A 13525-nucleotide genomic window follows, 5' to 3' on the forward strand; every position below is an offset into this window, starting at 1 on the left:
AGCTTGTGTGTGTCTACTGCCTTAAACTAAAAGTGAGGCATTGCTTACAAACTGTGATGGCCGCCCTCCACCGGCCGGCTCACTACTCCTGCCCCTCGGCTGCTTTTTCAAGGAAGTATACATTAACCAGATGGCGATTGAGGTGCTTGCTGTAATCCTTTTCCTTTCTGAAAGACCGATCACAGAAAATACAAACAAACTCTCTCTCAGTTATTTTAACTGCCAACCTCTCCTTCCCACTTTTTGAACTTGCTTCTTGTGACACTGGCCGAGCCCCATGCAGTCCAGAATCATCACTTCCCTCGGACATATTATCACTCAGGTCACTTCCATCATGGCTGTGGATGCCTTCGTCTTCATCAATGTCCGGTGACTCGTTTTCAGCCAAAGTGATAGGAGGCGAGGCCGTTACGGTTGGTGATGGGACAGGAGGCAATGGTGACGCCGGTTCGGGTGCTGAGGCTTTCACAGGGACACTATCTGGGTTCTGCTCAGTGTCCACTTCCATTTCACAAAGCCCAGCTGAACCAGTCTGACACTTAGCATGTAACATTTCACCACCTGACCCATTTGAGTTTTGTTCTGAGGATAAGACACTGGTAGATTCCTTGGGAGCAGCAAGCGTAGCTAGACACTTGCCAGCTTCCTCTGTTCCCACTTTCTTGAGAGGGTCCATTTTGTTTCTTTCCCCATCAGAGCCAATCTCTTGGTCCTTGGGTGTCTCGTCTCTTCTTGTGTTTCCCTTTGGAAGATCCTGTGCGCGCCTGCTTCCCTTCAGAAGCTGGCTATCTCTAACAGGCACTAAGCCAACTTCAATAAGGAATTGCTCCTGCCGCACCACCTCATTCCGCATGCCCGACTTCTCCTTGGTACTCTCTTTTCGGGGAGAAGACCTTTTGGTGACTGGTTTCACTTGAAGAGGTGGCTCCATGACAGCAGGAGGCTCCTTCTGAACAGATCCCATGTGAGGAGGCCCTGTCTGAGCAACCTCCACTTGAGCATGGTCCAAAAGACAAAGCAGCTTCTTCTGACAATGTCCCCGCTGAGACTCCATGGGAGGAGGCGGCTAGATCTGATCAGGCTCCATGGGAGGAGGCAGCTCCATCTGATCAGGCTCCATGAGAGGAGGTGGCTCCCTCTGAGCAGGCTCCATGGGAGGAGGAGGCTCCATCTGATCAGGCTCCATGGGAGGAGGCTGTTCCATCTGAGTAAGCTCCATGGGAAGAGGCTGCTCCAACTTTGGAGGCTCCGTGGTAGGAGGCAGCTCCCTCTGAGGAAGCTCCAGGGGAGAAGGCAGCTCCCTCTGAGCAGGCGCCAGGGGAGGAGGCGGCTCCCTCTGAGGAGGCTCCAGGGGAGAAGGCAGCTCCATCTGAGCAGGCCCAGTCTGAGCAATATCCATGGGAGAAGGAAGCCCGGGCTGAGTAGAGCCTGTAGGGGTGACCACCACCTGAGTGAGCACAGGACCAGAAGAGACCTCCTCCTGAGCCAGCTCCATGGAAGGAGGCTCTGCCGGAGCCATCTCCTTCTGCGTCTCCTGAGCAGGTCTGCTGCCTTTCTTACTTGATTTACCTTTTTGAGGTTTCTTCTTTGCACATTTTTTAATGGAAGTATTTTGCTTTTTATTGTCCCCCTTAGTCTCCATCTTGCTGTCATCCTTTGGCACCTCAGTACTATTTTTGGATTTGCTTTCCATCTTTTTTTTTCTTTTTTGTCACTGGTTCCTTGTTCACAGGCTCATCTGACGGATGGGCTTCAGAATCCACCTTTCTTTTGTTCTTCTAGGCTTTACTGACTTTTTCTTTATTATTTCCTGTATGTCCATCTATGTGTTTCATCTCTGCTGCCTTAGTCTCTGTCGCGGATTTCCGAGTTCTGGTAGTTACCTGGGCCACTGAGGCATTGCCACAAGACTTCTTCTCTTTTGAAACATCCTTTTTCTCCAGATATTAGGATGGGAACACCAGCTTGTTTCTTAGGTCCATTTGCTTGGAAAGCCTTTTCCCAGCCCTTTACTCGGAGGTAGTGTCTTGTCTTTGAAGTTAAGGTGTGTTTCTTGTATATAGCAGATGGATGGGTTCTGTATCCATTCTGTTAGCTTGTGTCTTTTTATAGGTGAGTTGAGACTATTGATATTGATGGATATTAATGACCAGTGGTTGTTAATTCCTGTTATTTTTTGTGGTTGTGTTGTGTTGTCCTTCTGTGGTGTATGTTGGTGTGGGATTATTTATTGCTTGATTTTTCATGGATGTGTTTAGCTTCTTTGGGTTGAATTTTCCCTTCTAGTGCTTTCTGTAGAGCTGGGTTTGTGGACAGGTATTGATTAAATCTGGTTTTATCCTGGAATATTTTGTTTACTCTGCCTATGGTGATTGAGAGTTTTGCTGGGTATAATAGTCTGGGTTGGCATCCGTGGTCTCTTAGTGTCTGCATGAGATTTGTCCATGATTTTCTAGCTTTCATAGACTCTATTGAGTAGTCTGGTGTTATTCTGATGGGTTTGCCTTTATATGTTACTTGGTCTTTTTCCTTTGCGGCTTTTAATATTTTTTCTTTGTTCTGTGTGTTTAGTGTTTTGATTATTGTGTGGCGAGGGGACTTTTTTTTGGATCCAGCCTATTCGGTGTTCTGTAAGCTTCTTGTATCTTCATAGGTATTTCTTTCTTTAGGTTAGGAAAGTTTTCTTCTATGATTTTGTTGAATATATTTTCTGTGCCTTTGAGTTGGTATTCTTCTTCTTCTATCCCTATAATTCTTAGGTTTGGTCTTTTCATGGTGTCCCAAATTTTCTGGACGTTCTATGTTACAACTTTTTTGTCTTTAGTGTTTTCTTTGACTGACAAATCTATTTTCTCTATCGTGTCTTCAGTGTCAGAGATTCTGTGTTCCATCTTTTGCAATTGGTTGGTTATGCTTGTTTCTGTAGTTCCTGTTCGTTTAGTCAGGATGTCTATTTCCAGCATTCCCTCAGCATGTGTTTTCTTTATTGTCTCAACTTCATTTTTCAGATCTTGGAATGTTTCTTTCATCTGTTTAATTGCTTTTTCTTGGCTTTATTTGATTTCTTCCCATTTTTTGTTTGTTTTTTCTTCCATTTCTTTAAGGGAGTTTTTTATTTCCTCTTTAATGGAGTTTTTCTTTCCTCTTTAAGGGAAGTTTTTATTTCTTCTTTAAGGGAGTTTTTCATTTCCTCTTTAAGGAAAGTTTTTATTTCCTCTTTGAGGGAATGTTTTATTTCTTCTTTAAGGGCCTCTATCATCTTCTTAAAGTCATTTTTAGGGTTGATTTCTTCTGTTTCTTCTGTCATGGTATATTTAGGTCTTGCAGGTGTAGAATCACTAGGTTCTGATGTTGCCATATAGGTCTTTATGTTGTTGCCTGTATTTTTGCACTGGCGTCTACTCATCTCTTCCTCTGTGGGGTGCAGGTGGTGTCTGTGTCTGAGAGTGCCTCTCTTGTTCTAATTTTTAGTCTTGGTTTAGTAGGGGTTCTTGGTTAAATTGGTGCTATTGGGCTGTTTCTTCAGGGACAGCTGATTTCAGTTGGTGAATTATATACTTATGATTCTGGTGATCTGTTTTGGTGGCTGGGTAGTGCCTTCTTCTGTGTTCCTAGGTCACGTTTTGTTCATTTGTCAACTCCTCAGCTGATCTTGTTTCTTCAGACTTCAAACTGTAGGCATCTGAATCCTCTCCCAGATGGGTTTCAGCTGAGCAGGGTATTCTCACCAACACCTCCAAGTTGTTGGGTTTCACAGGATCAGCAGTTGGGCCCTGGGTTGTCCTCAGACGGAGTGTTCAGATTCGTTCTGGTTCCGACCCACAGAGATAGCTTCTTCCCCAGGTGTTGGGGTTAGGGGCGTCCCTGTTCCAAGCTGCATCTGCTTGTCTCCGTCCCTGGGCCTGTCTACCTCTGCGGTCTGCTGCCACAGGCCTACCTGCATCTGCTTGTCTCCACCGCTGGGCCTGTATGTCCCTGTCAGCTGCCACTGGGTCTGTCTCCAGATTGTTTTTTATTTGTGTTTCTAGCTAATCCCCTCCTACCCATGAAAGCAAAGACTGGTATCTCATCCTATAATAGGCATCCATGTCCAAAAAAAGGCCACTAAAAGTCATCATGACTATGAGATCTACAGATGACTCACATGTGATTTTGATTATTGTTGCTCCTGCCTTTCACACTCTAAGTGAGCCTTTTTCTTATGAGTATTAGTGAAGTGGGGGATAAGACTGTGATGGCTATTCTTGGTTGTCAACGCAACTGTATCTGGATTAACAAAAAACAAAAACCAGAGGGCACACCTGTGGGCAATTTCTGCTTTATTTGAAGTATGAAGACCTAATTCTAGTTTGGATCTTTGAAGGAGGAAGTCACAGCTTTAATTCAGATATTTAATCCAGATGAAATCTGGACAACTCCTTTTGTTGGAAGGCCTTGGAAGAATGAAGCTCTTACTCTTTCTCTGCTTGCTCTGGCTTTGTTCGTACAACCATTCCTTGACTGGCATTAAAGCCTACTTCTTTAAGATTCTAGCACATACTGCAGACCAGCTGAGACATCCAGACTTGTGGAGTGCACATCTACTGGATTCTTGGACTTTCCATTCACAGCCAGATATTGTTGGATTAGATAGACATGGCCTGTAATCCATTCTAACAAATACCCTTTCCATAGAGAATCATTGTATTACTTCTGGAGAATGCTGGCTAAGACACCAGGCTTGTAGAGAGGACATTCTAGAGCAGTTAGGGTCTCATAACAGTCCCAGCTCACTTACAAATTCCCAATAGTAAACTTCCCTTAATCATAGCCTTCCCCAGGTGCTTGCTCACTTAAGAGAACTCAACCCTCCTCCTCAATAATCATGACCAAATTCTTTGTCATGCTTTATTTTTCATGTTATTGGGTTTGGATGTGAAGAGTGTAAGTGCCAATGTTAGGCAGTGTTTATAAAGTGAGGCTTCAATTCCATATGGGTGAATTCCTGAAAACATTCTTATGAAGCAGAGAGAAATCACTATATTTGGATCAAAGAGGTACTGAATGACTTCCCCTGTGTCACAAGAGAGACTCCTGGAAATTAAACCACAGCTTCTGGTCAGTTCATGGAGAACTAATTAGCAAGGAGGCAAAGGCTGTGCCCCATGACATCAGCAGACCCTTTACTGTGCATTCTATTGTATCCTGGACAGCTCTTGGAATCCCCAGTGATGTCAGTAGTGTTGTAGCAACACTGACTGCCTTGAGGTCATTTGTTCAGTGACCACAAGCTTAGCCTCTAGACATGCTTTCCAGACTCAGAGGTCTGTTTGGCAAAGGGAATGGACAGCATGGAGAGAACAGAGTGAGACAGAAGGAAGCTGGTCCTAGGTCTCCCTGGAAAACATGGAGAAAATGGTCCTGGGGAAGAGGCAGTGAGTTTTGGGAAGGGGCTGGGGAGCTTTCTGGATGTGGTGGGATTCAGCTTTCCAGAGCGAGGGCTCAAGAACTGGGAATTTCTTGGAAGGAGGCACAGAGGAATTAATGAGATTTCTGTACCATGACTGTGTTTCACAGCCACTGGAGTCCTTTAGTTATGTGCCAGTGATAATAGGGAAAGGAGAGTACCCTGGAAAACCTAAGGTTCTCTTACTTGACATCACAGTCACTAGTATGGCATGATAGATGAGGACATCATGGGAATTGCAAGAGGCAGGGTGCTGGGGAGGCTCTCAGGAATCCACAAGGATGACCCCACCTGGGAGAGCTGGCAGCGGTCTAGAGGGTGCCTGGACTGGGCTACTCTGGTGACCGGTCTAGTGAATGCCCTAACCCCCATCATAGATCCTTCAGGAATCCAATTGATGAGAGAGAGGAAGGATTTTTTTTTGCAGGCAAGGGACTTTGAGAACATGATAGGAGGACATGCAGAGATGACCGGCCACACTAGTGTAAGCCCCTAAACTCTAGACTAGTGGCTGTTGAGCTCCCATAGGACTGGAGTAGGCCCTCTGGATATGGAAGATGGTTGTTTGGCTCGAACTGTTTGGGGTCACCAAGGCAGGGGTTCGGAATCTGTCCCTGGTGCATGGGCAGACTTTTGGGAGCCCAGTGCCTGTGGTGTAATGCCTTGTGCAGCATTAGTGCAGTGGGGAGGGGCTTGGACCTGCCTAGGCTCAGTGTGCCTGACTCTGCTGACTCCCCTGGGAGACCTTGATTTGGGGGGTGTGGGGCTGTGTGGTGGATTTGGCGGGAGGTTTGGGTGCATGGGAGGAGGGAGGAGATGGGATCTGTGGGTGGTATATAGAATGAGTACAAAATTTCTTAATAAAGAAAAATTTTTAAATATTAAAAGAAAGGATTTATCAGATCCACAAACTTCACCCAGATTGGACTCTTAGTAAGCTATGGGCTCTGAGTGAAAATCAGGTAGTGTGTTTCCCAGTTGTGGTAAATACACCATTTTAAAAAAAAGGGTCTTAGCAAATAACAGAGGTCCTGCTGCTGTAATAATGCACTCAATAACGCATTCAGTTGAAGAATAAATGAAATATATATGAATGAGAAAGGCACATGAAAACAAAACACTGTTTTCTTTTTTGTTTGTTTGTTTTTAGGAAATGAGTTTATTTCAGTTTACAGTCCATCATTGAGAGAAGTCAGGGCAGGAACAAAAGCATGGACTGAAGCAGGAACCATGGAGGAATGCTGTTTGGTGGCTTGCTCAGCTAGCTTCCTTACACAGCCCACAATGGACCAGGCTACCCTAAGTCAGTGGAAATCAAGACGTCCCACACAGACATGCCAAAGGGCAGTCTGATCCATGTAGGCTCTAGATTGAGATTCTCATCACCATTGTTGCTGGGCTGTTTCAAGTAGGCAGATGAAGTGAACTAGGACTCTCCATTCCTTGTCAGCATGACACACACACACACACACACACACACACACACACACACACACACATCACCTGAATGCCATAATCATTTATTTCTTGTTCTCCAAATTTTTGTGTTAATATCATAATATAAAATGCAGTGTACACTTTTAAAACTCCACACACTTTAAAACTTAAAACATTTCTAAAGTCCAAGGTCCCTTAGGAAAAAAGTATCTTAATTGGGTCTGGTCAAACAAACAAACAAAAATAGATGTTTTCTTATTCTACAATAGAATAATGGAGCACAGAAATATTCAGATGGGAACAGTACCAAAACCCAGTTTTAAATATCAAATTCCTACAGCCCAATGCCCAGCATCTGATACTCAGGTGATCTGTGCTCCAAATGGATGGGGCATTTCTCCCTCTCCAGCTCCGCTGTATGCAACACATGCAGTGCAGGTTTTCTCGGGGTTAGTCTGGCCCCACTCCATATCTGTGCTTCCCCTCAGTAGATGGACCATGGTCTTGCCATCTGCGGTATTCTGTGGCACTATTTTTACTTCCTCTTACACAGGGTTCCCTAAGTCCTGAGGGGAGGAATTGGAGTGGATATGTTCTGTTTAGGGTTGATTGTTCCAAGATCTCTTATTCTCTGCCTATAATCTACTGAGGGTCTCTGTATTTGTTCCCATCTGCTGCAGGAGGAAGCTGCTCTGATGAGGGCTGAGAAAGGCATTATCTCTGAGTACTGCAGAATATTGTTAGGAGTCATTTTTATTGCTATGCTCCTTAAGCACAACAGTAGTATTTGGTTTTCACTGTGTTCCCTGGCCTGTCTAGTCTCAGGTCTTGTCCACCCACACAGTGCTGGGTATGGGTTCCATCTCATGGAATGGCCTTTAATCAAGTCAGATATTGGTTGGTTTCTCCCACACACTTTGTTCCACTACTGCCTCAGCATATCTTGGTATTGTAGCTGGGCTGGTGTTTACCTTTCCCCTTTTTTAGTGAGCTGAGTACCTTCCAGCACCATGAAATCTAGTCCATAAGTGGTGAGGGCTCTAGGGAGACACCAGCTTGACTTCTCCATGGTCAAAAAGATGTGTCATTGTCATCTTCAGGAATAGCACCTTGCTGTCAGTTTATGGAGAGCAACCAATAGCCTTGCAATACCTTGGGTTGTTTGGGATCACCATTGGACAACTTTCACCTACAACTTGACTAGATGTAACTCATTGCCAGTACTGCAAGCTTCATTTGGTAACAAGAGATATCCATTTGGGGCTCTGTATCCTACACTCTGGTTTCTGTTTGTTTTGATTTTGTTTATTTGTGGGTTTTTTTTGGGGGGGGGGAGAGTCTTTCTTCCTTCCTTCCTTCCTTCCTTCCTTCATTCCTTCCTTCCTTCCTTCCTTCCTTCCTTCCTTCCTTTCTTTCTTTCTTTCTTTCTTTCTTTCTTTCTTTCATCCTTCCTTCCTTCCTTCCTTCCTTCCTTCCTTCCTTCCTTTTTTTTGGAAATAGGATTTCTCTGTGTAGCTTTGGAGTCTCTCTTGGAACTCATTCTGTAGCCTAGGCTGGCCTTGATCTCACAGAGATCCACCAGCCACTGCCACCCGAGTGCTGGCATTAAAGGCATGCACCACCACCACCCAGCTTTCTTTTTTGGGGGGAGAGGTATTTCAACTAGATCCCCTTCATATATGTATATGTTTTAGAGTGGTTCTACTCTATTAGGTTTCCATAAGATCCCTCAAATGGCCCTTACTTTTACCTCTCCCTCCCTATATTTATTTGCCCCTTCTCCCTCCCTCCTCATTTGACCATCTGTTCCTCATCCATCCCTCATCCATCCACAACAATCTATTCTATTCCCCCTATATGGAGATCTGTACCTCCCCCCTAGTCCCTTACTCTATACCTAACCTGCGGTTATACAAATTGTAGCTTACTTATCTTTGACTCAATAGCTAATATCTGTATATAAATTTAAACATACCATATTTGTCTTTCTAGTTCTGAGTTATCTCAATCAGGATGATGTTTTTAGCTCCATCTATTTACCTGCAAATTTCATGATTTCCTTTTTCTTTCTTTTAAAAAAAAGATTTGTGTATTTATTTATTATGTATACATCGTTCTGTTTGTATGTATGTCTGCATACCAGAAGAGAGCACCAGATCTCATTATAGATGATTGTGAGCCACCATGTGGTTGCTGGGAATTGGACTCTGGACCTCTGGAAGAGCAGTCAGTGCTCTTAACCTCTGAACCACCTCTCTAGGCCAAACCTTTGTCTTTTTTTTCTTCAAGACAGGGTTTCTCTGTGTAGATTTTGAGCTTTTACCTGGAGCTCACTTTGTAGACCAGGCTGGCCTTGAACTCACAGATATCTGCCTGCTTCTGCCTCCAAGTCTGGGATTAAAGGTGTGTGCCACCACCACCTGGCCCCCTTTTCTTTTTTAACTGCCGAGTAATAGCCCATTTCTGTAACTGTACCTCATTTTCTTTGAGCATTCATCTGTTCATGAATACCTAGGATATCTCCAATTTCTGGCTATTATAACTAGAGCAACAATGAACATGGTCGAGCAAGTGATTGTCTCTGTTTTAGGGGAAGCATCATTTGGGTGTATGCCAAGAGAGGTATAGCTGGGTCTTGACCAATTCCCAGCTTCCCAAGGAACAGCCACAACTCTTTTCATAGTGGCCATACAAGTTTGCATTCCCACCAGCAATGGATGAGTGTTTCCCTTACTCCTCATTCTTGCCAACATTAGCTCTCATTTGTTTTATTAATCTTATCTATTCTGATTCATGTAACATGAAATCTCAAAATAGTTTTGACTTACATTGCCCTAAAGATTAAGGATACTGCACGTTTTAAAGTGTTTCCCAGAAACTATAATTTCTACTACTGAAACTTCTGTTTAGATCTATACCTAGTTTTTAACTGTGTTATTTATTTTCTTGATATACATGGTTTTTTTGTTTTATATATAATTCTTATATTAGCCTTCTATTGGATATGTAGTTGTTTAAAAAAAACCTTTTCCCTTGTTATAGGCTGCCATTTAAAACAAAACACTATTAGTGGCAGAACAGATAATGCTCTGTGAGTGAACCCCAAGTTGACAGACACATTGTGGTTATCAAAATTCACTAAAGTTATACAATAAAATCTCCCTATAATAATACATTTTACTGTAATAATTTAATGAATATTCTTCATTATATTTTTACTTAATCTTTGAGAAATGCATAGGATGCATTTTGAAAACATTCACCACCCAATTCCACCCATTTTGTTGTCATCCCAAGTCTGCCTCTATATCTATGATGCCCAATTTACATCTTCTTCATTATGTTACTTTTTATCAAACCTAGGGGCAGACTCTTTTTTGTTAGTTTTTGTGTGCTTGTTGTAGATGTAACCAACCATCTTATTAAATAAGAAACACAGAGCCAATGTAAAGATAAAAGCCCAAGAGATCAGAGCTAAGATCCTTACCCTTCCTGTTTTAGCGGTCCTCTTCAGCCAAGGGAGACCTACTTCCTGTGTGTTTGTCATTATATAGACTTTCTGTTCTGCCTTTTCATTGTTTGTAAACCCAACCACATAACTGCCTCGTCACTGCCTGTCTGTACAGACCTCCAGGTCTTCTATGGTTGGTAGTGAGATTAAAGGCATGTGTCTCCAATGCGGGCTGTATCCTTGGCCACACAGAGATCTACCTAGCTCTGCCTACCAAGTGCTGGGATAAAGGCGTGCACCATGAATACCCAGCTCTGCTATGGCTTACTATTACCTCTGACCCCCAGGGAACTTTATTAACATACAAATAAAATCACAATTCAGTACAAATAAAATATCACCATAGTTTGTTTGTTTGTTTGTTTGTTTGTTTTGAGACAGGGTTTTTCTGTGTAGCTTTGTGCCTTTACTGGAACTCACTCTGTAGCCCAGGGTGTCCATGAACTAAGAGAGATCCACCTGCTTCTGCCACCCTAGTGCTGGGATTAAAGGCGTGTGCCACCACTGCCTGCCCAGACCCAGACTCTTAAAGAAAACTGACCCAATTTGCTGGAAGCCATTATTTGTTCAAAGTTCATCAGTTAGGAGTAGGGGCTCAAGGACCTTTCCCACTCTATGCTTGAATGTTGACAGGCATTGGACAATGACTACAGCAGCTCTGAGTCATGAGTGCAGTGGTCCTGTCATGGTCAGAAGACACTGTTTGCTCTAATCCTCCCTGACCTCTGGCTCCTATAGTCTTTCTGCCTCATCTTCCATGATGGTCTTTGAGCCTTGTGGAAAGGGTGTGATATAGATGTCCCATTAAATATGACTGAAATCAATGAAATAAGAACAAAAACATAAAGATACAGTGAAACAAAGATTCAGTTCTTCGAAGACATTAACAAGATGGGCACACCTTTAGCCAAATTAAGCAAAAGGAAAAGGAGGATGAAAATAATAAAACAAAGGAGGCAAACGGAGACATGAAAGGAACTTAATTCTTTAAAAATTTATTCTTCACCAAACTGGAAAAAAAATCTTTTCAAAGAACTGATAAATTTTTAGATGTCTGTAATCCACCCAAATTATATCAAGATTACATGAACATTTTAACCCTATAAAAATTAGTGGTCTAGAAGCCATAATTAAAAATCTCCCAACTAAAAGAAGCCCAGAGAAGGACAAATTCAGTGTCAAATTTGAAGAGACATTTAAAGAACAACTAATACTCCAGAAATTATTCCATAAAATGGAAAAAGAAGGAGCTCATCCAAATTCATTTTTAAGCCAGGGAAATCCTGGTATTGAGAGAAGGAAACAGATAAGTAGATAGATAGATAGATAGATAGATAGATAGATAGATAGATAGATAGATGGATAGATGATAGATAGATAGATAGATAGATAGATAGATAGATAGATAGATAGATGGATAGATAGATAGAATTATAAGCCTATTACCCTGATGAACATATACACACAAATTCTCAATAAAATATTTGCAAATCAATTTCAGGATCACATCAAAAAAATTATCTACATGGTCAAGTTCCTTCACCTCAAACCTACAAGGGTAATTCAACATACACAAATCAACCTATTTATCCCACCACATAAAATTAATAAAGAACAAAAACAACATGAACATCTGTGTAGATTAATTTTAAAAAAGGACAGAGAAATGGATGAGATCTACATGAGAACCAGGACGTGAGTGGGGGTAATGAAGGGCAAGGGTCAAGGGAAAGAGAGCTTGGGGGAGCAGGAGATCCCAGCTAGATCAAGAACAGGGAGGGAGAACAAGGAATAAAAGACCGTGATATTTGAAGAACACATGGGAACAGGAAGAAGCAACGTGATAGAGAGGTCCCCAGAAATCCACAAAGATACCTCCACAAGAGACTACTGGCATTGGTCAAGAGAAAGCCCAAACTGACTTAGTCTGGTGACAGGATGGCCAAACACCCTAACTGTCATGCTAGAAATCTCAATCAACGACTGATGGAAGCAGATGCAGAGATCCATGGCCAGGCCCTAGGTGGAGCTCCAGGAGTCCATTTCATGAGAAAGAGGAGGGATTGTATGAGCAAGAATTGTTGAGACCAAGATTGGAAAAAGCACAGGGACAAACAGCCAAACAAATGGAAACACATGAACTATGAACCAATAGCTGAGGAGTCCGCAACTGGAACTGGATCAGGCCCTCTGGATAAGTGAAACAGTTGAATAGCTTGAACTGTTTGGGAGGCATCCAGGCAGTGGGACCTGAACCTGTCCTTAGTGCATGAGCTGGCTGTTTGGAACCTGGGGCTTATGCTGGGACACTTCTCTTACCCTGGGAGGAGGGGACTGGACCTGCCTGGACTGAATCTACCAGGTTGAGCTGAATCCCCAGGGGAGTCTTTGCCCTGGAGGAGGTGTGAGTGGGGGGTGGACTGGGGGGAAGGCAGGGGCAAGGAGTGGGGGAGGACAGGGGAATCCGTGGCTGATATGTAAAATTAAATTATAAAATAAATTTATTATTATTATTATTATTATTATTATTATTTTACAATATTATTTGGTTCTACATAATAGCCACAGATTCCCTTGTTCTCTCCCCTTCAGCCCCCCTCCCCTTCCACCCAGCACACCTCCCATTCCCACCTCCTCCAGATCAAGGCCTCCCCCGAGGACTGGGATCGACCTGATAGACTCAGTCCAGGCAGGTCCAGTACCCTCCTCCCATATTGAGCCAAGCGTCCCTGCATAAGTCCCAGGTTTCAAACAGCTAACTCATGCAATGAGCCCAGGACCTGGTACCACTGCCTAGATGCCTCCCAAACAGATCAAGCCAATCAACTGTCCCATCCATTCAGAGGGCCTGATCCAGTTGGGGGCCCCTCAGGATTTGGTCCACAGTTCATGTGTTTCCATTCATTTGCCTATTTGTCCCTGTGCTTTATTCAACCTTGGTTTCAACAATTCTCGCTCACATAAACCCTCCTCTTTTTCACTAATTAGACTCCCAACGCTCCACCCGGGGCCTAGCCATGGATGTCTGCATCCAGATTCCTCAGTCCTTGGATGGAGTTTATGGCACAGCTATTAGGGTGTTTGGCTATCCCATCACCAGAGTAGGTCAGTCCCGGCTGTCTCTCGACCAT

The 13525-nt window shown here is 43.3% G+C and overlaps 1 protein-coding gene across 2 annotated transcripts in view; it reads left to right on the top strand.

Annotated features, from left to right (window-relative positions):
- Positions 1–13525, top strand: part of LOC143267234 (disks large homolog 5-like) — a 76515-nt gene that overhangs the window by 41354 nt on the left and 21636 nt on the right. The gene's annotated exons all lie outside the window — the stretch shown is intronic.

Source organism: Peromyscus maniculatus, chromosome 9 (genome assembly GCF_049852395.1).
Source record: "Peromyscus maniculatus bairdii isolate BWxNUB_F1_BW_parent chromosome 9, HU_Pman_BW_mat_3.1, whole genome shotgun sequence".
NCBI classification, from domain to species: Eukaryota; Metazoa; Chordata; class Mammalia; order Rodentia; family Cricetidae; genus Peromyscus; species Peromyscus maniculatus.